Here is a 27,199-nt window from a genome sequence, read left to right on the forward strand (position 1 = left end):
ATGGGCCATGTCCAGCTGTATGCCATTCAACAGAGCCAAATGCTGGATACAACACTTGGGGCATAACAGCCCCTTCCAGGGATACAGGCTTGGGGAACAGTGGCTGGAAATTTGTCTGACAGAAAAGGACCTGGGGGTGCTGGTCAACAGCCCAATGGACATGAGACAGCTGTGTGTCCGGCTGGCCAGGAGAGCCAACAGCCTCCTAGCCTGCACCAGAAGCAGCCTGGCAAGGAGGACTAGTGAAGGGATTGTCCCTCTGTACTCTTTCCTGGTGAGACACACCTTGCAGTCTCTGTTCACTTTGGTGCCCCTCACTAAAAGAAGGACATTGAGTTGCTGGAATGCATTGAGAGAAGAGCAGCAAAGCTGCTAGAAAACATGACCTATGAGGAGAGGCTGAGGGAACTGGGGTTGCCTTGTCTGCTGAAAAGGAGGCTGAGGGGACAACTCATTGCTCTCTACAACTACCTGAAAGGCAGTGGTAGCAAGGTAAGGCTCTTCTCACAGGTGACAAGTGATAGGATGTGAGGCAACAGCCTCATGGTTCTCTATGGGAGGTTTACATTGGATATCAGGAAGAATTTCTTCACAGGTAGGTGTGGTGGTTTTACCGTGCTAGGCAGCTGAACACCACAACTGCTCTCTCACTCCCCTTCCTCAGATGAGGAGGGGAAGAAGTAAAGGAAAGAACAACTCACGGGTTGAGATAAGGATAATTTAATTAAAGAGAAAAAAAATGTTACGGAAATATTATTATTAATTAAACAATTCAACTAAAGGAAAAAAAAGGGAAAGGGGAAGAGGGACGGAGAAAGGGAATAAAAAAAAAAACAGAACAAGTAAAGGCTATGTGGAAGTGCAGAGGAAATAAATTACTCTCTACTTCCCACAAATGAGTGATGCTTGACCACGTCCTTGAAGCGGGGCCTCAACGCACGTAGCCGGTGTTCGGGAGGAGGACAGACGTTTTCGCAACGAGAGCGCACCCCTCCCCTCTTCTTCCTTTTTCCACCTTTTATTGCTGAGTGTGACATCACATGGTATGGAATATCCCTTTGGGTGGTTTAGGTCAGCTGCCCTGCTGATGTTTCTTTCTCACTTTTTTGCCCACCCCCTAGGAGGGTTAGAGAGAGTCCTGATGCTGTGCCAGCACTACTCAGCAGCAGACACAACACCGGTGTGATACCAGTGCTGTTCTAGCTACAAGTGCAGAGCACAGCACTGTATGGGCTGCTGCAGGGAAAGTTAACATCCCAGTCAGACCCAGTACAGCAGGCTAGTTAGACATTGGAAAGGGCTGCCCAGAGAGTAGAGTTGGTAGAGTTGCCATTGGGCTGGGTATTTGAGACATGTGGATATGCCTCTTAGGGGTACAGTTTAGTGGTAGAATTGATAGTGTTAGGTCAATGGCTGGACTTGATGATCTTAAGGGTCTTTTCTTACCTACATGGTTCTGTAATTCTGTGAATACAGGCTGAGTGATAAGTGGAATGAATGCAGCCTTGAGGAAAAGGACTTGGGGGTACTCGTGGATGAAAAGCTTGACATGAGTCAGCATTGTGTGCTTGCAGACCAGAAAGCCAACCATATCCTGGACTGCATCAAAAGAAGTGTAGCTAGCAGGAGGAGGGAGTCAATTATCCCTCTCTGCTCTGCTCTCATTAAAGCCCACCTGGAGCAGTGCAGTCAGCTCTGGGACCCCCAGCACAAGAAGGATATGGACCTATTAGAGCTGGTCTGGAAGAGGGCCATGAAGATGACTGAGGGGCTGGAGTACCTCTCTTATGAAGACAGGCTGAGTGAGCTGTGGTGGTTCAGCCTAAAGAAGAGAAAGCTTCAAGGAGACCTTATAGCAGTCTTTCAGTATGTAGAGGGAACCTTACAGAAAAGCTTGGGAGGGACTCTTTGTCAGGGAGTGGCATGATAGGGGAATGGGGGAATGTTTTAAACTAAAGAAAAAAAAAAAGAAATCAAAAAAAAAAAATACTTGGGTTTATATTAGATATAAGCAAGAAATTATTTTCTCAGAGGGTGGTGAGGCACTGGCACAGGGTGCCTAGAGAAGCTGTGGATGCCCCATCCCTGGAAGTGCTCAAGGCCAGGCTGGAAGGGGCTTTGAGAAACCTGGTATGGTGGGAGGTGTCCCTGCCCATGGCAGGGGGATTGGAACTAGATGATCTTTTAAGTCCCTTCTAAGCCTAAGCATCCTATGATTCTACAATAAGAAACAAAGGGGCTCCAATGTTTTGCCAGACAACCTCAAAAAGCTTAAAATATACAATGTGATTGGTCCTCTTCAGAGCCATTTTTTAACTGAGGCAAATAATTTAATTACATTGTACTCCTATGTGGCTGGTTAACTTAGGACTAATAAAATACCCATATAAACCCTACATACAAGATTAGTTGATCACCAGTCATAAGGCAAGTTTAAATGAAAATTTAACACTTAAAAGTTAACAGTCCTATTCCTGTTGACTATATCATAAATATAGATCTATTCCACCTAGAAAGATCTCATTTTTCTTTCTTTAATTAATATTTTTCATGTATTTTTTCCTCATAATAGTGGCTTTGTTTTTAATTTTCTACTGACAATAGAAGATTGTGCTTTGTTGGCTGCAAGACACATTCTATCAATTTGTGAGCATGATCATACTTGGTTACAAAGACCCTGAGGATATTTTTTGAGAAATATTAATTTTAAGTTACTGTTAGGCAAGGCATAAGATTAAAAGCAATTTTGCTATCCACATGTTAGAAACTGTTTTGGTTTTGGTATTTGCAGTCCATTTTATTATATGGATAATGAATAAGAAGCACAAAACAAAACTAAATGAATATTTTTAATACTTTCTCTGCAGATTGCCAAATCTACCTGAATTGTTCTTATTCATGTCTGTTATACTAAACAGTCATTGAGTAATGCCAGCTAATGCAAACACTTGGAGAAGCACTATTTATAAATTTTATTTTTTTCCTGTGAAAGATGCATAACAAAAAAACCTTGAATTTTCAGGATGAGGAAGTAGATAAATGTCTTTAATTTAAGTGCACCTTTACTATCTAGCTTCTTGCATATCTTTTCCCAGCACGCAGAGCCATTTTGTCTATTATAATAAAAAGAATTTAAAATTTAAATAGGCTCCTAATTGGGTAAAAAGGTACGTAAATAGGCTTTTCAAAGGAACTATGAGCATAAATTCCATACATAGTTTTAATCTTCAGATATCTTAAAGTGTCTAGAAGATAGCCTAAGATTTTTTTATGTGAGTGCCCATGTTTATGTACTTGCGATCCTTTGGTGCTTAGCTAAAGCCAAGTTTAGAAAATGTCCCCAGCTGCGAAAATAAATCAACATGAAATACTAGTGTTTACAAGCCCTTCTCCCTGAGCAGTTTTATACACCAGGCTCTCTTGTTTAACCCTACATGGCACCATCTTGGCAGATGTCCTTACACATAATCAAATTTCCTGGATGAAGTGAAGTTAAACTCAGAAATGCAAAGTCAAAGAACACAGACTGTACACAGAAACACACATTCCTACTGCTCAAAGCTCCTCATCCTCATTTTTGGTCAACACAATCCACAGCTATGTTTTTATGCAAACAACATCTCCTCTTTTAAAGTGTTCAAATTGGCAACTCAATTGCCTCCATTAGCTTATGAGTCATCTTTGATTTCTAGCTTGCAATTAGCTTGAGACTATTTTTGTTTTCATCCTCTGCTTCCTCTAGTTTTCTCATACTGAATTGTTCAAAAAAGGGAAAAAAAAATAAACAAATAAAAGCTGTTTTACATCATGGGTATATTTAAAGGAGTTATTACCTCTCAACTTCTTAATACCTTACCTCTAGGCATGCTTTTTAAAGTTTGAATTGCAGAGTCCTTTCTGCATTTTGGAAAGTCAGGCTCAATTTCTTGCCTACTGACTATTTGTTTTCTGAAAAATTTCCCCATATCATTAAGTTTTGCTTACAGGCTAAAAATCCCTAGATATTAACTTTTGTGACCTTCTATGATGGGTTACAGTGTTGCTGGATTAGAGAAAAGCAATTTATGTCATCTAACAGGACTTGTACAAAGCATTTGACACTGTCTGGCACAAAATCCTTGTCTTGAGATTGGAGAGAAGTGGATTTAATGGACAGACCACTCAGTAGATAAGGATTAGAGTGGATGGTCACACTTAAAATGTTCTGGTCAATGACTTGATGTCTTGGTGTAGACCAGTGAGAAGTGCTGTTCCTCAGGGGGCCTGTACTAGGACTGGCACTATTTAAATGTCTTTGTCAGTGACATGGACTGTGGATTGAGTGGACCATCAACAAGTTTGCCACATTGTGTGGTAAGGTCAACGCACTGGAGGGAAGCCATCCAGAGGGACCTTGAGAGGCTTGAGAGACGGGCCGCTACAAACCTCATGCAGTTCAAAAAGGTCCTGGAATTGTTCAAGGTCGGATGAGGCTTTGAGCAACCTGATCTAGTGGGAACTATCCCTGCCCTTGGCAAGGGGTTGGAACCAGGTAATCTTTAAGGTCCCTTCCAGACCAAAACATTCTATGATTCATTCTATGTCCCCGCGATTCTTTGTGCTATACCTTTCATCTTTAAGGATACTGTCATCCAGTTTAAATGTATTGTATTTAATATTCGGTACTAACTAATTTACACTGTTACTTCTAAGATTTATTTAGGCCATGATCAACACATCTCTCTGCAGTACTACCCTGTAGTTCTCATCTTTGGCTATTTACCACAGTTATTTGTGCACAGTCTTTAAAGACTTCATACATACAACACACATACAATATACAGCACTGCTATGTGTACTCATGGTAATTCCACTCTTCTCAGAATCAGAGTATTGCTCCGGTTTCTGGACCTACTGCCATTTCAATTGCATTTTACAGAAATCTGAAAACCATACTGAGTTCTCAGTCAACAGAAGAATCACCTCTTTATACTCACTTTTCCAACATACACACTGCCAGTTTTTCTTTACCACTTCATTATCACTGTTCTTTGCCTCAGTCTTTAGCAGCAAAACCAGTTGTTCTTTGGATACCCAATACCCTGAGCTGGTGGAAGAGGATGGGGAGCAGAATGTGGCCCTCACAATCCACAAGGAAATGGTTGGTGACCTGCTACAGCACTTGGATGTATGCAAGTTGATGGGGCTGGATGGGATCCACCAGGGGGTACTGAGAGAACTGGCGGAGGAGCTGGCCAAGCCACTTTCCATCATTTTTCGGCAGTCCTGGTTATCGGGGGAGGTCCCACTTGACTGGCGGCTAGCAAAAGTGATGCCCATTTACAGGAAAGGCCAGAGGGTAGACCTGGGGAACTATAGGCCTGATAGTTTGACCTCACTGCCAGGGAAGCTCATGGAGCAGATTATCTTGGGTGTCATCATGCGGCACTTACAGGGCAAGCAGGCAATCAGGCCCAGTCAGCATGGGTTTATGAAAGGCAGATCTTGCTTGATGAACCTGATCTCCTTCTATGACAAAGTGACACACTTAGTGGATGAGGGAAAGGCTGTGGACATGGTCTACCTTGACTTCAGTAAGGCATTTGACACTGTTCCCCACAGCATTCTCCTCAGGAAACTGGCTGCTCATGGCTTGGACTGGCGTACGGTTCGTTGCGTTAAGAGCTGGCTGGATGGCCGGGTCCAGAGAGTTGTGGTGAATGGAGTCAAATCCAGTTGGAGGCCGGTCACTAGTGGAGTCCCCCAGGGCTCGGTACTGGGGCCAGTCCTCTTTAACATCTTCATTGATGATCTGGACGAGGGGATAGAGTGCACCCTCACTCAGCAAGTTTGCAGACAACACCAAGTTAGGTGCGTGTGTCGATCTGCTCGAGAGTAGGAAGGCTCTGCAGGAGGATCTGGATAGGCTGGACCGATGGGCCGAGGCCAACGGTATGAAGTTCAACAAGGCCAGGTGCCGGGTTCTGCACCTGGGGCACAACAACCCCAAACAGAGCTACAGGCTGGGAGATGTGTGGTTAGAAAGCTGCCTGGCAGAGAAGGACCTGGGAGTATTGGCTGACAGTCGGCTGAATATGAGCCAGCAGTGTGCTCAGGCAGCCAAAAAGGCCAGCAGCATGGCCAGCAGGTCCAGGGAAGTGATTGTCCCCCTGTACTCAGCTCTGGTGAGGCCGCACCTCGAGTACTGCATTCAGTTTTGGGCCCCTCGCTACAAGAAGGACATGGAGGTGCTTGAGCGAGTCCAGGGAAGGGCTACGAAGCTGATGAAGGGTCTGGAGAACAAGTCTTATGAGGAGCAGCTGAGGGAGCTGGGACTGTTTAGCCTGGAGAAGAGGAGGCTCAGGGGCGACCTTATTGCACTCTACCTGAAAGGAGGCTGTAGTGAGGTGAGGGTTGGTCTATTCTCCCACATGCCTGGTGACAGGACAAGGGGGAATGGGCTAAAGTTACACCAGGGGAGGTTTGGGTTGGCTATTAGGAAGAACTTCTTTACTGAAAGGGTTGTTTGTGGTGTTTAGCTGCCGGCCGGGTTAAATCACAACAACATATAAAGAAATACATAGTTCTCAGAGTACAATGGTGCTTGCCAAAAACTTTTACTTTAGCAGATTACCCCATACATTCCCATTAAATGCATTCATAAAGACATAAAGACAATGTCTCAAGTGAGAAAAGTACCAGTGATGATCAGAATCAATTGATTTCAAAATGGGACATTGATCAAGCTTTAAAGATGGGCCTTGATAATCTTCAGAGTCTTTACCACCCTACATTATTCTATAATTCTATGAAAAGGCCACAAATGTGATGCAGGAACTGGAGCATATCTCCTGTGAGGAAAGGCTGAGAGAGCTGGCACTGTTCAGCCAGAAGAGCAGAAGGCTCAGGGGATCTCATCAAGGTGTACAAATATCTAAATATCTAAATGGATGGTGCGAAGAGGACAGAGCCCGGCTCTTTTCAGTGGTGCCCAGTGACAGAAGCAGAGCCAGTGGTCACAACTGGAACACGACAGGTTCTGTCTGAACACAGTTTCCATAGGATCCTAGTGGAAAAAATGTCCAGCATACAGCTAAAAAAAAAAACAATAATAAAATAAAATAAAAAATCACACGATGGGTGAATAATTGGCTGACAAGTACAGCTCAAAGGGTTGTGGCAAATGGGTCCACATCAGGCTGGCAGCCAGTCACTAGCGGGGTTCCCCAAGGCTCCATTTTAGGGACAGTTCTCTTCAGTATTTTTATAAATGAATTGAATGTAGAACTGGAAAATGTTTTGAGCAAATGTGCTGATGATACTAAGCTTGGGGGAGTTGTTAACACTCTTGAGGGTGGAAAGGCCTCACAGAGGGATCTGGACAGACTGGAGAGCTGGGCAATCACCAACCACATATAGTTTAACAAGAGCAAGTGCCGGGTCCTGCACCTGGCAAGGGGCAGCCCTGCCTATACGTACAGACAGGGTGAAGAGATGCAGGGCAGCAGCCCCGCAGAGAGGGATCTGGAGGTTGTGGTTGACAGCAAGCTGAATATGAACCAGCATGGCATCCAGGAGGGTCAACGGTATCCTGGGGTGCATCAGGCATGGCATTGCTAGTCAGCTGAGGGAGGTGTTGTTCCTCTCTACTCAGCACTGGTGCAGCCTCATTTTGATTACTGTGTGCCTTTCGTACCACAGTACGAAAAGGACATGAAACTATTGGAGAGTGCCTGGAGGAGGGCTACAAAGATGGTGAAGGGCCTAGAGGGGAAGACATATGAGGAGCAGCTGAGGTCACTTGGCTTGTTGAGCCTGGAAAAGACGAGGCTGAGGGGAGACCTCATCATGGCCTACAGCTTCCTCATGAGGGGGAGTGGAGGCGCAGGCACCGTTCTATTCTCTTTAGTGACCAACGATAGGACCCAATGGAATGGTGTCAGGCTGTGACAGGGGAGGTTTAGGCTAGACATCAGAAAGAGGGTCTTCACCGAGAGGGTTGTCGTGCACTGGAACAGGCTCCCCACAGGGACGTAGTCACAGCACCAAGCCTGTCAGAGTTTAAGAAGTGTTTGCACTGTGCACTTAGTCACATGGTCTGAATTTTTGGGTAGACCTGTGTGGAGCCAGGAATTGGACTTGATGGTCCTTGTGGGTCCCTTCCAATTCAGGATATTCTATGATTCTTTACTGTGCGGGTGACTGAGCAACAGAACAACCTGCCCACAAGGACTTTCCCACTAGCAACAAGGGATGAGCCCATCTGGTGAGTCCCTCTGACAGCTCTCAGAGGAGCCGAGTCAGGACACTCTCCTTGCACGCAGGACATCTCCAGGGTTCCCTGCTTGCATTGCTGGAGCATGGAGCTCAGCAGCCTGTTGCCATGGGACCCAGAATGTCAGAGGTTAAACACCGCCGCTAGGCTGTGGCAAGATGGCAAATGCCCTGCAAAGCAGCAGGCTTTCCCCTTTGGAGGGGCTGCTGTCCTCACTGGGCAGCACTTGGGTACATTTGGTTCAGGACTCCTGTGAGTTCAGACACGTGGGGTGCAGGCTCCAGGAGCATCCCAGGCTTTCCTGAGTTGCACTTTTGTGCTTTCTTTGCTGGTGGGGTGCTTTGGGTCCCCACAGCACCTGTCCCGGGGCTGCGGGCACAACGAAGGTGCCAGGGTCCTTGGCACCATCAATGATGCCCAGCCAGCTCCTCCACCTTCTCTGACCTCCTCCTTCAGGTACCCTCTGCTAACTCCAGCCGTGCTGCTGACCTGGGAGACAACGGGGGGACTGGAGGGGCTGGGACTGGGGGAGAAAGGCAGGTGCTGAGAACAGACATTGAGATGGGTGGCCCACATTGCTGAATCCAATGATGATGAGGAGGAAGAAGAAGAATTTCAGCCCTCAAGAAGGCCCTTCAGGAAGCCCTCACCTCCACGTTACCTCCAATCTCTTGGGCTCTCTTGGTAGGCAGGACACTCCATCCCGTGCCGAGGAGGATCTAGAGCAGAGCAGCTCTGCAGGAACAGCTGGCAGAGGACAGATGCAGCAAGCGGGGCCATTGGAGGCAGCGGCAGGGGAGTGGTGCCCCATCTGCCTGGGCACCACCAGAAACACCGCCTATATCTACACCTGTTTCCACACCTTCTGCTTCTGCTGCATCCAGCGGTGGGCTGCCACAAGATCCGTGTGCGCTCTGCAGGCAGCCCATCGACCGCATCCTGCACACAGTGCAAGTGGACGATGACTACCAGCAGTACACGTGCAGCTTGTCCACTCACCGCCGCAGGAATGACGCCAGGAAGAGGGTGACCTCCAAGATCACCTAGTCCAACCTCTGACCTAACACTAACAAGTCCTTCACTAAACCAGCTCCCTGACAGGAGCAGCCACTGAACAGCAGGGGCCTGACAAGCACCAGGGCGGCAGCCTCCAAACCCCATCCACCAACAGCCAGGCTGAGGGTCCTCAAGGCCTGCCGCTCCTTCTGCCAGGACAGCTCTGGCCTCGCTGGCTCCACCCCGCTGCCTCCACACCCAAATTTCATCTGGCCCAGCAGCAGCACCCCAGTTCCTCTTGCTCCCAAAGCCAGGCTCGTCCTGCAGCAGCTCTGCACAAGAACCACCCCCTGGAACGGCAAGCAGAACTGCACTGCCAAGCAGCTGCGCAGTCTCTGTGCTTGCAGATACTCAAAAGCCATCTCAGCATGGTCTTGAGACACCTGGTTAGCCTTATTGAGTGGAAGGGTGGGACAATAAGACCTCCAGAGGACCCTTCCAACCTCAACCATTCTCTGATATTTTATTTTATTTTCCAACACACCAATAAAACTACCTCTGAAGTCAGAAAGCAGGTACCAGTGTTGATCACAATCATTTCATACAAAAGTCAGACATTTGATCAAGCTCTCCCCACGAGCTAATATTTTCCCCGACAACCAAGCACCTGCGCTTCAGCTGAGCTGGAGCACTGGCTGCTGTGGCTCTTTTAGTGATGCAGATGTCAGCCATCCAAGCACAAGAGGAACCCTTTCAATTATCACAACGGCACTACATGGAGGCTGAGACACCTGGGCATAGAGAGAAGTGGGCTCACTGAGCCCTCTTCTTCCTTCCCCATCCAGCAATGTCCACCCCACAGTCCCGCCTTTGGGCCTTCCACAAGAACACTCACGGGGGGCCTCACACATTCCCACCAGCCTATGAACAGCATCCCCTCACAGTGTTTGGCCACCTGCAAATGCTCTTGCCCTGTAGCCTGTCAGGTCTCCCACAGCCCAGGAGGCAGTGACCCCTTGCAGCCTGCAAGGCTTCCCCACACAGCTGCTGCAGCTGACCCCTGCCAGCTCTGCAGAAGCCCACCTGGGCTCCTGGTGGACATCAAGAAGAAGGAAAAGAAGTCTGTCAGCAAAGAAGTCTGCTACCTCCATAGCCTGCATTAGGATGGGTGCTGCCAGCATGCTGAGGCAGGTGATTTGTCCCAGCACTGTTTTCTTCCCCATCCTGCTTTGGGCCTTCCCCCAAGAAAGCCTGTATTGAACTTCACACATTTTTCATTTCCTACTTAAAATTGTTTTCTCATGAGAAAGACTTCTAAGTAAATTACTATTCTTAGATATGTCCCTCATTTGGTTTTCCTTTTTTACTCTATAGCAACTTCTAAATGCCTGTAATTTTTAGTCCAATCACATAAAAAAACATTTTACAATACTTAATTTATCTACTATTTTGAAAGAGATTTTTTTTTTCCGTTGATTCTTAGGTTTAGATCTCTGTTCTTTTGCATAATGAAATATCTATACAAAGGACATACGACGACTTATTTGGAAATTACAAATGCTAACAGCTGTGTAATACACAAACATTCAATAAAGGAAGAACAACAAAAGTAAAGAACAAAGTAGGGTAGGCAGTTCCCACACTCCACCATAGGTAAATATCCAAGTATTTACCGCTACATTCTTCTCAATATGGCAATGTGTATTTTTATTATAGGAGTACATACAAAGATCTGCAGAGCTTTTATCTTTTGGTCAACAAATAGTGAGTCTGCTCATTCTAGAGATACATGGTTGAATGAAAATAACCTTTACTCTACAAACTGTTTGGGGATAAACTCAGACACATACTATTTTTCTTTCCCGTATGACCCAGTCTTTACTGGCTGGAGTGAAGACATCCTTGTTATGTGTTCTAAAACACCTTATTTTGTAGGCATAATGCTTTTCTCAGGCCTGTGTGTTTGTGATAATTGGACAAGCCCAGAGATACTCCTGTTTTTTCCAAACATATTTCTAAAAGAATTTTCCAGCTTTATCGTATCAATAGCCTGAGAGATTTTTGTCCTTCTTTATTATAAGGAACTTATTTATTTCTTTATTATTACTTATTTCTTTATTTATTTTTAAAAGGGCACAATCATCTGGAAAAATATTTTTCCACCAAGGAAATTATCTCTGTCAAACAGACAATGGTAGGCACTTTCATAGGTTCCTTGTCTTAAATGGAAAAATATTAAGATAATAGAAAAACAGGGAAGGAAACTAAGTAAAGTATTCAGAAACATTATTGGACCAACTTGGCATGGTCCTGGACAAGCTGCTCTAGGTTTAACCTTCTTTGAGCAGGTTAGACCAGATGACCTCCAGAGGTCCCTTCCAAACTTAATGTTCTGTGATTCTATCTACTGTAATTAAAAGGAAACAGAAGACTGTTAGACACAGAATATGTTTTTTTTACTGAATATAAGTTGCACATACAACTTTGTAGTGTCATAAGGACTGGTCAGATATTCAACAACATAGATATTCTCTTAAGCAATTAAAAGAACTCTGTCTTTGTTTAAGCAAACTGTTCCGTTTTCTTTCACCATACACATGGTACTGAAGCAGGAAAAAAAAATCTTTCCATGTGTTTTTTTTAAGCTTTTATTTTAACAAACAAAAACTAATTCAAATTCACTAAAAAACTAATTTCAAATTGAAATATCAAATTTATTTACTTAACATTTACATAATTTGCATAACATTACCTTAAGAAATTTGGTGTAATAATTCCCTAGACGTTCAATTTTCTCTAAAATGCTTGTCCAAAGTCTTGCAAAATGCTTTCAATACACATCTGAGTAGGAAGAACCATGTTTTTATTTGAGCTTGTCCAGCAAATCTCTAAAACAAAACCTAGATTTAAAAAAAAAAAATCTAAAATAACTTTACACTAAAGGTAAGATGTTGTTCTTTGTACAGAATCTGCTCTGTACCTATCAGCAACATATTTCTCAAAAAGTGAGATTAAAACCAGATGACTAGAAAGCAGAGGGGAATTCTAAGCCTTATTTGGAAAGAATCATAGAGAAATTCAAGATCCAAATGGTCAGCTGTATCTCAGGCCAGGCTAATGCTGGTAGTACACAGATGTGCTTTTTCAGATGACAGCACACCTGTACTGGTTTAGAGGCAAACAAGTAAACCAGCTCCCATCTACAGAAGGAAGCAAAGCACAGAGGCCATCATTTCATCACTGTGAAACTGGCTGCCAACAAACCTAGCGCCATCATGTCTGAGTGACACCAGGACCTCCTCTTCTCAAAGATCTCTGAAGTGAGCACCTGTCTCATCATCCTTGCAGAAATATGGCACACGGGATAAAGGCTACTAAGTACCTTCAAACTGAACCTCTTAGATAAAGTTTCTTTACCACTCCTCTCATGTGAATTTATTTTTCTTCTGCTGATAAATTTTGCCAAATTTAATCTGTTTGGAGTGAAATTTCCCTTAAGAGATTGTTATTTCAAACTGAATTTTGGGACACACGTTGGCCATAGAGTTCAGCAAATCTGGAAAATGCAATGAAAGGAGAATTTGGATAAATTAAACACATTAGAGATGTGCTTTCAGCTAGCCCTGTAAATATTTCAAAGGAATAAAGCCTTGGCAGGCCATGGAGGAATAACAGGTAACATGACATATGCACTATAGGGACCGAGTCCTGCTGCTGTTTTCAGAAGACTTGGATTAAGTGATCATCTTCTGCCTTATCTCAGCTTCTGTAGATATGACATCACTGTATCACACAAAGACTGAGAAGGATATGCAGTTGACACATGTACAGACAGAATTATAACAGACTGACATCCCAAATACAGACCAGGTATATATTTCCGTAACCACCAGGACTCTCCTCTCCAAGACTGATACTGATTTTGAGACATGGCGAGTACTAAGGCATAAGCAGCCACAGCAATGCATCAGGGAGTCAAAATGCCTGAAGAGAAGAGAGAAGGAACGACACAGAGAAGTTAACAGGAAGGGGAAATGGAGGACTGTCAGAATGGAAATCAGCATGGCTATTGAGATAAAAGAGTGAAAAAGCTGTGGTAGGTTGACATGAGGAAGTATAGGAGATGTTGCCAAAGGACTGCATTAGAGTACAGGAGGAAAAGAGATACATGGACACACAGAGATAGCTATAACCAACAGACTTAAATCCCATAGAAAAGATGAAATTAAACCCAGAATTCTGCAGAGGACTGCCCCTGAGGCAGAAAATGCTGCTGAAACTGCTGCCCAGGCCTTGCACTCTTTCCCTTATTGAGTCATCTGCACAGTAGGAACTGGTAGTATTAGCTCTAAAATCTTCCTACAGTTGCATGTTTTCTGTGACCTGCACTTTGGTTTCAGCAATCCAAACCAAAATCAGGGACCAGGTGCACAACACAGTGGTGATTTATATTTGTTTCCTTTGACTTGAGTATGGTGTAAATTCTTGCCATGGCTTTAAATCTAGGGCTCTTGGGATGATCAAGCTTAAAATGCAATTTAATGAATGGATTAATATTATAAATGCTTTTAGCACTATGCTGCTTTTAAAATAAGCTATTTGCAGCTTGATTTACATGGTCTTATATAAGCTATTTTACTGACTTTTATTAATAAAAAGTGTAATTGAATTCCAAAATTACTGTCTGACACCTGATCACTTACAAATCTGATGAGAAAATGAATTTAAGTAGCAACTAGGAGGGAAAAAAGGAATAATGATAAAACCAATATTTTATTGTAAATTGCCATTCTATCATAATTGTATGATTTGCCTCTCAGTTCAGCTGTCTTAGTCATTAGTCAATATCTGATCATCACAGAGTATAACACGCTAAAATATTTAATGCATGTGTCAGCAAGATTTTACACACAAAGCAGCACCTGTAGATCTTTATTGTTCAATAGTAGCTTCAGGGCCAGAATTATTTTGCCTGGTAACATGTATATATATAATGCATATTATATATGTATTATACATTTTATCAGTCAGAAACAATTTTCTATTCACAGAGTCTCTGTTCATGGACTAACTCCCAGAAGCAACATCAATATGTTACTTCAGATTTCCCAAGGAACCATAGATTGAAAATTTGGACATTTGACTTTATATCCCTATCAATCAACTCCCTGAAGCAGCACAGTAAGATTTTTTATTTCTATTTTTTGACCAAGAAGGCAGAAACTTGATCCAAATTAAAGTACATGTGTACTACTGGAGATACTGATGTCAGACATACTGTGGTGTGAAGCAAATCAATGAAAACACTCTAACGCTTAAAAAAAAAAAAAAAAAAAAAAAAAAAGCCATTTAAGTTAGCTAGCTATGGATTATCCTGATGAACAGCAAAAACTAGCAAGCTTTAATATAAAGAGAGTGCAAACTACAAAGTAGGGGGAAAGTTACATTCTCAACCTTTTTATTGTGAATCTCTGAAATGCATTTTTAACAGAATACAGCAAGGTGTTGCATTATTGCCTAATTTCAATCACATACTTCCTCTGAAATCATTAACTTAAGTTCTTTCATGCTTTAAAACATTGTGTTCTTTCTTTGGGATGTCAATGCACTGTAAATATAAACCTCTCAATGAGCCTAGACACAAGCTCCTGTGGAAAAACCTCAATTCGTGTAGTTTAACTTGAAGTTTTCTCAAGTCTTTTTGCAAAAAAACTCCCAGAGCACTTGAGAGCAATACAACTGAAGCAGGAAAGGGAAGCTGGTCTAGATCTGCACCCCCAGGGTCACTTAGAGATGGCCATTTGAAAGCTACAGTCACAAAGTCACTGTCACCGGGTGCTTCAGAGAGTGTGCATCCAACAAGAGGGAAAGCACACACAGTCCCTAATCTGGAAAAAGGAATTCCTCTTACCTGCCAGGTTTTTTTCGTGGAACTGCATTAGGCAGAGGGCAGTTGGTTGGTGAAAGCAGAGAGCCTGTCAGAGAGCCAGTGAATCAGTATAGGCTGAGAAGTTACCCCAAAAAAATACGACTGTAAAATGAAGACAAAACACAGCAGATAGACCTGTACTCCTGAAATCCAAACAAAATTTGGCTGGGGTGCAAGCCTGAATCCTGGACCACTCATCCTCCATGGGAACAGCAAACACTTTGTTGACTGTGCCGGCTCGCATGGTGGGATGACAGCCAGGCACAACTGGAAGGGTGGCATATCACAGGAGTCATTCCCATCAGGAGGAAAGGACAAGGGTTCACCAGGTCTGTCTCCCTTAACCTTTCAGCTGGCTTCATACCCTTAGGTACACCTGTTAAGTGCTCCTGCCAGACTCCAGAGCACAGTGGACACATCACATTTTGTACTACAAAATTTTCACCTGCAGGAAATTTTCTGCAAGAAATCATAATTCTAACATCATTTCAGATGATTTCCTCCAGAGACAGAGAGAGGTGATTAGGGATTCTGACACAGCAGTCTTGCAAACAACTACCTTTTCAAATAAATAAATAAATAAATAGATCCCAATAACAACACAGACTTTGCTTACTATCAGAAAACCTCATTTATAACTTTTAGTGGTCACCTTGCAGTGAATTTTGATCTTAGAAATATCATGAAATAACAGATTTGAGGGAGAACAAATATAGAAGAAAATAAGTGTGTTTTTTTTTTTTTTTCAAGAACAGACCATCCTAACACTTACACAGACACATGGTAAATTGCTTAATATCTCTGAATGTGACAACTGTGATGAGCCATGAAAACCTTCTGAGGGTGAAAAGCTTCAAATGAAGAGAGAAATTTTAAAGAAATGCTTCACATAGCTGAGACGGATCAAGACTATCTGAAACCAGGGATTAAGTTAAAAACCTTAGAATCTTAGCCAGCACTGGAAAATATTTATAATAATTTTATCACACATTAATAACAGACTTAGCAGGTGATATTTTGCTCTTAAGCTGCAATAAGACTCACAAAGAGATAGAATTAAGAGACAGTAGCTGAAGCTAGGGGAAAATAAAAACCAAAACTATGAAATTCTTCTTCTGTTAAAAACAGCACGTAAGTGCAGCATTTCAGAAAGAAGCTAGGACAAGACATCCAGAAAAATCTTCAGGCCATAAAGCATTGCCTTCAAATCTCTCAGTCCAATTGCTAAATGCATTCTTAAGTGAGGAAGACATTTCCTGGATTTTCAATTAATGGCTTCTGAAAGGGTTGCTGCATGCGTTTTTCCAGACTCTTTTCCCCATACTACAAACTACACCAACAAATGATGCTAAATGCCCTGCAGAAAAATAGTTTTTTGTTTGTTTTCGTTCTTTCTGCTATTGCTGTTTTTTCCTATTACAGTCCAAAGTTGGAAATAGAAGGCCCTATAGCCCCATTGCATTGATGAAGTTATTTTCCAGTGTTAGCTTCTTTGTGAATTTTAAATGCTATCTTTCATAATTTCTCTTGCACAGAAATATTACTAGAAGATTGTTGCTTTGAGGGCAATGCCAGTAGTATCACTCTCTTCCTATTGAAATATCAATATCCCCACAGCTCGACACATGACCAGGCAACTGAGTGTGAATGTTTTCATAAAGGACTTTAATATTATTTCTGTGAGAACACTTCAGGAAATGGCTGTAATGACTAAGGTTTATGTTCTCAAACTCTGTTTTACCATCAGGAGTAGTTGGCTTCATCCAAATAAATTTGGACAGATGATTCAGAGCAACAGATGTTTTTCAAACAGAGTCTTATGTTTAAATTTTAAAAAAATAAAAATAAAAAATGTTGATTAGCAAGGCATCAGGTAGATGATCTGATACATTTTCATTTTAATTAAATACACAGCTTATCAATAACTGGTCTTTTCAGGTCTCAGCTAATTGTTTTATTTACTATATACACGCATGCTGTTCTCTATCCACTATATGAGAATCCCTCATAAAACAAGCCAGTAATTAACAAATACCCCCCCTGTCCATAATTAAATATCTTCATAGGAAACACCAATGTGGAGATAACAGAGGCAAATAACAGATTTCACATCCCTCAAGTCATAGAGAAGCATGCAGCTAGAAATTTCATATACCAAATGGCTGGAACAAGGCCAGACTTTTTAATGGCCAAAGATAGGTAGATGTATAAACACACTTGTGCCAGACACTGCAAATGCCTGGGACATCACAGATCTTGCCATCTGTTTAAATGGATTGGCCACAGATGTTCAAGCCTCCATGTGAGTTCACTCCAGAAGCTGTATAAAGTATTCAGATTCTGAAAAGTGGAATATTAAAAAGCAAGCCCTCAATTTAATTTTACGACTAGTTACACATCTACTTTGGATTTTATAGTGTTTCTCTGTGTAATGAAGATTTATACACATAGGGATCTAACAGTAATTTTATGTCTGTGTATGCATCACATGTTGTTGTGCGTTGGCCCTAGCTCAGCACTACCCAGCCACACACTCACCCTCCCCAGGTGGAATGGGGGAGAGAATGAGAAAAGTAAAAATGCAAGAACTCATGGGTTGAGATAAAGACAGCTTGTGAGGTAAAGCAAGATCAGTGTGCAAGCAAAGCAAAACAAGGAATCCATTTACTACTTCCCACCAGCACGCAGGTGTTCAACCACTCCCAGGAAAGCAGGGCTCATCAGATGTGGTGGTTTCTTGGGAAGACAAACACCATCAGCCCTTCCTCTTCTTTTTTTTTAGCCACAGTTTTTATTGCTGAGCATGACACCACATGGTGTGGGACAACCCTTTGGCCAGTCTGGGCCAGCTGTCCTGGCTCTGTCCCCTCCCAGCTCCTGGTGCACCCCCAGCCTCCTTGCTGGCAGGGCAGCACGAGGAGCAGAAGCATCCTGGGCTCTGTGCAAGCACTGCTCTGCAACAATTAAATACATCAATATTCTCATCAAATGTCCAAAATACAGCATCAGAAAAGCCTCTAGGAAGAAAATGAACTCTCTCTCAGCCAAAACCATGACAGACTAAAGGAAAAAACACTTTCTCATACATCTTATCTTCCATATTGCTTTACTCATGAGGCAGGAAAGAAGAGGCAGAAGGATGGAAATTAACACAGACTAGTTATCTGTAAATTAATGAATTTAGAACCCTTCACATCAATACCCAAATCTCAAAGAGCTTTGAAGGATCAGATCCATAGATAATTAAATAAAGAATAGAAAGTTTATGTTTCAACTTCTTAACTATTTAAGATTAATTTAAAAATACTAAAACATTTTGGTATGAATTGAATGAATTTGTACATTTAAAATTTAAAACCAGTAAACAAAGTCAACATCAAAATTCAATTTTAAGCTGTGCATGTATATTTTTATATGTGTACACCACCACATTAACTCTGTTTTGCGTGTGTGTCATAAATAACACATGCAAAATAAAACATTTATGCTAAGGAGCATAATGTTAAGTAAGGGCCTACATTTTCAAAATTGTAAGACAGAATAATCAAATAGGGAAAATACAACTCTCACTGAAAACTTATTGGCTCACATATCAAAATTCAGCTATTCAAGCAAAATCAATTGTATTCCTCTCTCCTATTGAGTAAAATATGTACATACAGTGGTCAATTGTAATTATTTTCTTTTTCATTTTCTTTTAAACAATAACCATAAAGTTTAAGTTATAAGAGAGCTATTTGGGATAAACACAGACACAGACAAGTGTAGATTTGATTAATCTGTTTTTGTGGCATTCACATTCCTTACATTCTCTAAACTTTGTTTTTCTGATGAAACTGAGTACTAAATATTTTTCAGGCTGTGCCAGCTCAGTTCAGCAAACAGTTCAGCAGCCCTGCAGGTCCTAGGAGGTCTCCATCTAGATCCTTTTCTGTTGCAGGCCATAAAGCCACCTTTCCTTTTGTCCTCCACTTCAGCTTCTATCTTGCCCTCTGGCAACTTCCATACACACATCAACCCTTCAGACATCAATCCACAGCTGGTTGTATACACAACAAACTCCATACAGATAATAAAGCCATTTCTCTTCTTTCATCATCTTTCCAAATCTATTGCTGAGATGGAATCATTTAATTTTTGAGTATGGCAGCCTCCATACATTATGCTTGCAGTCCTTAGAGTGCCTCTGATAATGAAAATTCAAGAAATGTTTTGGTTTGTATTGGTTTGGCAGAACAGGAGACAGAAATGAGAACATGATGCATGAAGAAAGCTAACAGAATATGTGTGTCCTATGATTTAGATCCTAGGCTATAGCAGACCTGATCTTTATTAGCTATCCAAGACATTCTGGCAGGTAAAGCTCCTTGGCAGGTTATTTAATGCAGAAGACACTCATTTCTAGTATGGTGAACAGTAAGATCCAGTGAGCCTCTGAAGGAACAGCAAGTTCTCTGTGCAGCAGCCAGGAGCACTGGTACTTGGGGAGAATGTGTTGCTGCCTGAAAACAGAAATATATCTGCATTCTCCTTTGTGCACCAATACTTTCATTCAGGGAAAGCAAGCTGGGACAAAAGAACAGATTATTACTCTTTCAGGGACACGAAAGGAAGCTAAAGCAACCCTGTCCTTGACCCTGAGACTGTAAATACATGCAGAGAACCTGTACCCTTTTTGCTTAAGGCATTTTCCTCATATAGAAAAAATGTAAATGCTCACCTGTTATGAACACCCAGCCGTGCAACTTTGAATTGTATTTTAGTACATGCACTGCATGACTGTTTACAGAAAACGACTGTAATGATAAAATTATACAAGGTTGCCAAGAGCTGCCTCATTAATAATACTCCTGAAGATTTTCTTATTCCCCTCTGGGATAAATTGCATCACACGCTTCATTGAAGAGTATATACTTTTTTTTTTTTTTTTTTTTTTTTTTTTTGAGATACTTTGGAGATCTTCATTGGAACAGCTAATTTTATCTTTAACTTTCCCAGTTCGTCCCTTCTGTTCCCTCCTATCAAACTCGTTTTTTTCCCTTGTAGGTTTTCTTCTCCTCTCCTCTTCTCTCTTCACATGCTCAACAGCTTCAAATGTGACAAGAGATCTCTCAACAGACACATACCACTAATATATTTTTATGCTGTCTGAAGAGGATATAATACATTATTGTACTGATGTTACTACATTTTTTTCTTTTCCAATATTGTTGTGACTCTAAATGATCAGCCAGGAAGGAAGGAACACTTGTCCCATTCAAAAAGAAAAAAAAAAGAAAAAAAAGAAAGAAAAAAAAAAGTTGCTGTAAATCTTCATCTATTTATTTTTGTTCACGCTCTAGAATAATCTTTATATTATGCAGAGGTAATTCAGAAATGTATACTGACCACCACAAACAAATGAGAATTGCTGTACACTTTGGACAAAGCATTATTTTTCCTGTGAACTTTGTGTCTCTTGCATGAAAGATTATAATATTAAACCACAACAACCCAGCCATGTCAATATGTTTCTTCTGTGAAATCAAAGTATTTTAGATCTCTAAAACTGAGGAACACCAGCATATTTCCAGCATTATCAGTGCCAGACTTAAAGTTCCTTAATGTTGTAATTCAAGAGATACTAGACAGCCACAGTGGCATAAGGCCCTGTCAGAGCCTCTAGTTAAGTAAACCTCTGCTTAATTCCCAAAGCTGCCATGAATTATTAGCAGAAGCAAGGGCTTGCACTAACTGCCCTACTAAGCACTGTTCATGCTTTTCTGTGGTTTTGTAGGATCACTTCTGTCAGTTGTTTACATGAAGGGCAGTGGCTAGGATGGGTACATTGTTTTTAGAAGACCAAAGGAAGGTTTTTGTTTTGATTTGTTTTGGATTGGTTTGATTTTAATTTGGGGGTGGGGGTTTCTTCCCACAGCTGACATCTGGCACACAGAGGCACAACTGGAAGAAATGCTTCTACTGACTGCGAATGGTTTAGAATTAACTGCCCATCAGGAGGCTTTGACACAGATGCAGAGCAGGACTCTAGTGCAGGACTGAGCAGATAGTTCTGAAAATTCATAACCAAAATGTTTAGCAAAGTGTTTTCCAAAGCATATCAGAGTTTTCACATAAATTATGTTGCTGCAATGGATACCTGAGCTTTACACTGATAGTTCACTAGCAAAGCGTCAGACCTTCAAGTTTTAAAGGGGATTTTAGTTCCTTTTATAAGCTCATCCAAATTATGTACAAAAGCATTTGTTCATATCAGTCTTACATTTAAGCAGACAAACATGCATGAATTTTATCTGCTTAGGTCAAATACTAATGCATACAACACAAACAGTAGAACTCAAGGTAGAACTTGGGCCACCCTTCCTTTAATTTATACAAAAAAGCCTCTGGCATGTTCTAAATACAAATGCAAATCTGAGACTCTGCTAAACAATTGTGAAAAATTTAGAAAATTTCTGAAAAATCCATCTGTCCAGATTTCCTAAAATGGATGCAAAGTATTGGAATATGTAATGTAATAGAGTACAAAGTTTCCCTTGAGAAGAGTCTGTATAGTCCAGGAGACACTGAACTCTGAATTAAGGAAGCCTCTATGCAGGAAGTAGTACAATGTTCGGTCCTAGTCCAGAAAAAGCCCTAATTACCCTTCTCACAACATACCTTTTACTGCTTCTAGGATCAAGCAGATGCTCTGTCGCGGACCCCCCAGTGCCCCACTTCTTTGCTACAGGTATGTCTAATACAACATCATATCGCAGATATATCCCAGGATTTCATTCCTTCTTGAGTTGCTGACCTGCCGTGACTTGCCCAAGGTTATGTTTAAACTGTGTGTACTTCCATCCTGTGCCTACCATCCTGTTTGGTTTATAATCTCACAGGGGCAGGGACAACCTTTTAATACTTGTTTGAACAACATCCAGCACAATAGGACTTTGATCCAGCCTGTAGGCACTGCTTGCAGTACATTAGATTCCAAATCTCACCTATAGAATTCTGTATCAGTAAAGGTCCAGTTCCTGGAAACATGGTATTAACAGTATTGAAACAGTGCATGTTCTCAGCTACAGCAGAAGACTGATATTCCACATTGCTCCTCTTGAGATCACAGTGTACATGTTACTTTAAGAAACTCACTTTAAAACTTGCATTTTTTTTATCCATAAATTGGTGTCTCTCACTTTTTTTGAGCTCAAATAAAGTAGCAATACTCAGAGTTAAATAACCAGACTAGATTTTTAAAAATAAATAAATAAATAAAACTTTCATGGCAGAGATAACATTCATTCAAATGAGAAGTGACAAGTCACATGGCTGTTCAGACCACAGCGCCACATTCTCCAAGTTAAATGCCTCACCAAGTTGTTTCCCTCTGTTTTGCATATGTCACAGAGAAACTATGCTGGACCAGCATTTCTCTTCTGAGAGAACTACTTTGGATTTCTTATTTTAGAAATATCCATAGAAAGCTGTAATTCATGCTATAAATCATTGACTCACTAAAGGAATACCTTCTCAGTCAAATGAATTACACTGTAGTTTAGGTTTTATATTACATACATAAATAGCGTATGTATTTACTATACCTGACCACTCCGGCAGAGCTGTCAGGAGTTATCTCAAATATTACCTGCATGAACAGCACACTTTTTTGTTCAACTTCATAAAGCAATTTAGAGGAACTAAACAGTTTATTTTGCTGTTCCACTTCTAACAAAAGTACTTTCAACAGTATCACAGCAAAATTAACTTTCATTTTGTGATCATCTGCTTGATTCTATGCATTACAATGCAAGAGGTACAAACAGCAATACTGCATTCACTCCAGGACACAGTATTTGTAACTGACCCTTGGAAGTAACACACACACAAACACACATTCTTTACAAAAAGAAGTTCAATAAGCATAAAGCCACTAATAAATTGTTTTACTTCAATGTTAAACATAAATTCAACAATTAATTCTTTTCTAACTTTTTTGAAAGTCAAAAATGTAGCCAAACACTACATGAAATTATAATTTTACAATAAGGATAAATGAAATTTCAAAATTGCATTCTTTTTTTCAGGTTCAAAAGATAATGTCTTTGCTGATGAAATGCATTTACAGAAGTTTTGCAAATGCATTTTATACCCCTGGAAGCTATAATATTCAGCGCAAAAGCAAGACACCTGCCTGAAGAACTTCTACTATTTTAAAATTCTTTACTTACACAAATCCATCTGAAAAGCTACAGCTTCAAGAGGGAAAGCTATTAAGGAACAGTGTAGGCTTATATCCTGCTGGCAGAAAGTATGCACTTCTTAGTATAACTCAAGCTATTTACCCACAAACGCTAGCTTTATTACACCACACAATGAAATGATGTTTCCAGTGGAAAAACAAGCAATGTGGAAAGTCCTTTGCATGAACTAATGCATTTAAAGCAACAAATATGACCTTGTAGCATTTACCAGAGAGGTGTAGTGCACTAACTTGGTAGCTTTCTGATTTCAATCTGCTGCTCCATTGTTTTAAACCCCAGTCGCACAGAGGTAACACCCGGCTATCTCAGGAAACCAACAAGGGAGTCACTGTGATAACTCCATCAGATTAAACTGCAGATCGTGAACAGCATTTCCCACTGGTTTCTAATTCACTGTGAGTAGTTTTTGCTTTTAAAATGTGTGAACATGCTGGCATTTGGCTTGCTACAGAAACAACCCCTACAGATTAGGAAAAGCACTGTAGCACCATGTGAAAAAGGAAAAAGGGGTTAATTAAGCTATACTGTTGTTTAATATACTAGCTGTTAACACAGCTTTTTTTACCAGTATGTCTGTTCTTATGTAAAGATTAGGGGGGGGGGGGGGCGGCGGATATTTATATAGTACTCTGAGAATACTGTGCATTCCTTCAATAGTTTGACTACAGTTGCAACTGTAAAACGTACAAACAGTATAGAAGCATGACAGCAGCAGAAGACACATGATACTCATTGATTAGGTAAAGCAACATCATTATATTTGACTACAGGAGCACAAAAACATGAAGATCAAACACAGCTGGTTTCAGAAATGAATGAACCACAACAGCACTAACCACACACAGCATCGTGAAGCTGCATTAGCCCTGACAGAAGAGCTAGAAAGTTAACTGTACCTGAGCTGATAGAGCACAGAGTCTCAAAGGTTAGGTACTAATGAACTACTTCCCAAACACAAGCATTCTTGTTTACAGTACTTAATTAACAAAGTTGAGAAAGTCAAAATTACTCACAGAGTCCTGAAGATGCAATAGCAAGCTATCTAAGACAGGAAATTCCAGGGCAATATTATAAAACAAGTAGAAATAAACATGCATAAAGTCAGGAACTGACAGGCCTCTGGATTACTGCAACTGTAGGAATCATGCTCATGCATGCTGGGCTATAATTTATGAAACGGAGCCCAGGAAACAACCAATCAGTTAGCTCCTCCTAACAAGTCCAACTGGCTACAAAAAGCTGGAAGTGCGGCACAGAACAATGAAGAGGAGCTATCCCACATATTAATCTGCTTATCTAGGATTGCTTTCTGTGTTGAGAGAGGGGAGCATGAAACAAGGGGCAAGGGGGGGGAGAGAAAAATCACAGTTTTGCTGTTGAAACAACAGGATAAATTTCAATCAATGGGCAAATCTTCCATTAAATTCAGATGTCTAGTATTATATTCAGACACTTGTGATATCGGCTAAAGCATTTCAGAAGAGAACCATCATCCTTATGAGCTGATATTTTTTTCTTTTCTAACATTATTGGCAGAAAGCTATGCAAAGAGAATTCATATTTCCTATGCAATTGTTTCAGTGCTCTCCTGCTCTTAATTTAAATATAATGTTACTGCTTAATATGAAATGTCCTTCCATAAAATCTGATTAGAGTAAGATTTTTTTTTTCAGACCACAGGTGGCTGTTCAGTGCATTAATGAGCATGCCTTACCGGAAAGCCATCTGCATGCTCCTAGTTTAAAGAAATTAAGGGCTTAAGATTTAAAAGACCATCATTTTCCAGAGAGATAAGGAAAAGAACAAGAATGTCTTCAATTAATAACCAAAACCAGAAACACTTGAAGCAATCTAGGACAGGCCAGGATTTACACACTACAGCATATGCAGAACAAGTTGTCCCTCCTGGGAAATTCTGTGATTTTGAACTGGGGGGCTGACCAATTTGAAATAAACACACAACACTTTGACATTTTATACTGAGTAACTTTTCTTGACTGTTTCAAGCTAACATAAAACATCTCATTTTCAATTCCAATTTTATAAAAATAAAATTTATATATATATATATATATATATATATATATATATGGTTTCACCTAAGGAAAAATACTTAGGGATCTGACAAGACAAGAATCAAATTTTGTCCTTACAGAACTATCTTCCTGTACACAAGCCCACTGAATTCTTCAAGTTGATTAATTTCTACTTACTCTCAAAAGAAGCATGAGACATATTTTAATACAGGGAAAGCTACATTTTTTTAAAGGAGCTGTCAGGCTGTTTACACAGAAATCCTAGTAATGTTGAATGAAAACAGAGATACTTTGGGATGAGTTAGCATGAACTTTACAAGGGTAGAAGTTGTGTATGTTTGCTTGTTTCATCTTTAAATCCTTTTTACGTACAGTTATTCTTCACAATTCTTCCCTTTTCTCCTTCTTGTAATCCGTGCTTTATAACCATTTCAGAAATCTACTAGGCAAGACATCTTTGATAAAATCCACTCCAGTGTTTGCAGTCATGACATTCAGATTCGTCAGTTTCTACAGATATTTTGCAGCTTTAGATATCTACCCAGGAAACCGCTAGTAGCTGCAGATGACCATCTGGACCACCTTGTCCTGCTGGGCATCATTACTTGAATTAGAGAAATGGAAGCCTTTAATCTCATGAATCAGGTCTTTTTGCATACCTAAGCAGTCACCTCCCCAGGTCTCCAGTATATCACTACATGTAATAATCATGAGCTATTTTAGCACTGCATCCTTTTAAATAGCTCTTGATGAAAAATTACCATTAAAAAAAAAAAAAAAAAAAAAAAAAGGTGAAATTCAACATTTAACAAAGTAAACTAGTATTAAAAATTTATAAAGGCTTCTCAGACTCGGAATTTGAGATGACCACCTTTGCAAGCCAGGTATCTAATTGGAAAAGGAGAAGGAAAGGTTAAAAAAAAAAAAAAAAAAAAGGAGAAGGAAAAGGAAACAGAAACATTGTTTCAGTTTCAGCTTTCTGGTGCCATAACATGAGGAAAATAAAGCAATTACCATCTAGTTTCTTTCCACAATAACTGAGGAAAAGGCTCCTCCAAAGAAAAGGATCTAATTCATTAATCAAAGGGATGAGTGAATGCATAGAGAGACATAAGCAGTGGTGTTATTTTTGTTTGTTTTTGTGTGTTTTTGTTTGCTTGTTTGTCTTTGCTTTTTGTTTGTTTGTTTACTTTCTTGTTTTCAGGCTAATTCAAATAGAACACTGCCTTTCTCACACATATAGACTTCACAGTCCCCCCTTCTTCCCCACCATCCACTGAGACCACAGCAGGCTCTGCAGGGAGGACAAACAGTTCTTCCCACACCTCCCTGCCAAAAACACCCCTCTTACACCTTCTGCTTCCTTTCATGACTCCCCCCACTTCAAAAGTGAAGGTGCTAGCTCCAGTTCTCTCTCTCTCAAAAAAAAAAACAAAAACAAAAACAAAACAAACAAACAAAAAAAAAACTCTCTCCTACACGTTAAGAAAATGGCAGTCTTTGGATTTTCTTCTCAAGTTCACAAAAAGCATTACCTCCATTTCCACCAGTGCAGGAGATGTACAGCCTGACACCCACACTCAGTGTTTTGAAAACAAAATCCACTGCAGTACCAAAATAAATTGGTACCAATCCCTTATTTACTGTGTAACTCTACAGAGTATCACATTGTTGGTTTTCTGTAGTTACATTTATAACCAAATAATTTAGTGAAATGATATCTGCAGCAAAGAAAAAA

General features: G+C 40.8%; 1 protein-coding gene across 1 annotated transcript in view; it reads right to left on the bottom strand.

Annotated features, from left to right (window-relative positions):
* The window catches only part of PDE4D (phosphodiesterase 4D), a 651,373-nt gene extending 626,845 nt beyond the window's left edge, over positions 1–24,528 (bottom strand). Inside the window, exon 1 of the mRNA XM_035310825.1 lies at positions 24,439–24,528. The gene's annotated coding sequence lies outside the window, so the exon portion shown is untranslated. The remainder of the gene's footprint in view (positions 1–24,438) is intronic.
* Positions 24,529–27,199: the final 2,671 nt, after the last annotated feature.

The sequence above is a fragment of the Oxyura jamaicensis genome, chromosome Z (genome assembly GCF_011077185.1).
Source record: "Oxyura jamaicensis isolate SHBP4307 breed ruddy duck chromosome Z, BPBGC_Ojam_1.0, whole genome shotgun sequence".
In the NCBI taxonomy this organism is placed as follows: Eukaryota; Metazoa; Chordata; class Aves; order Anseriformes; family Anatidae; genus Oxyura; species Oxyura jamaicensis.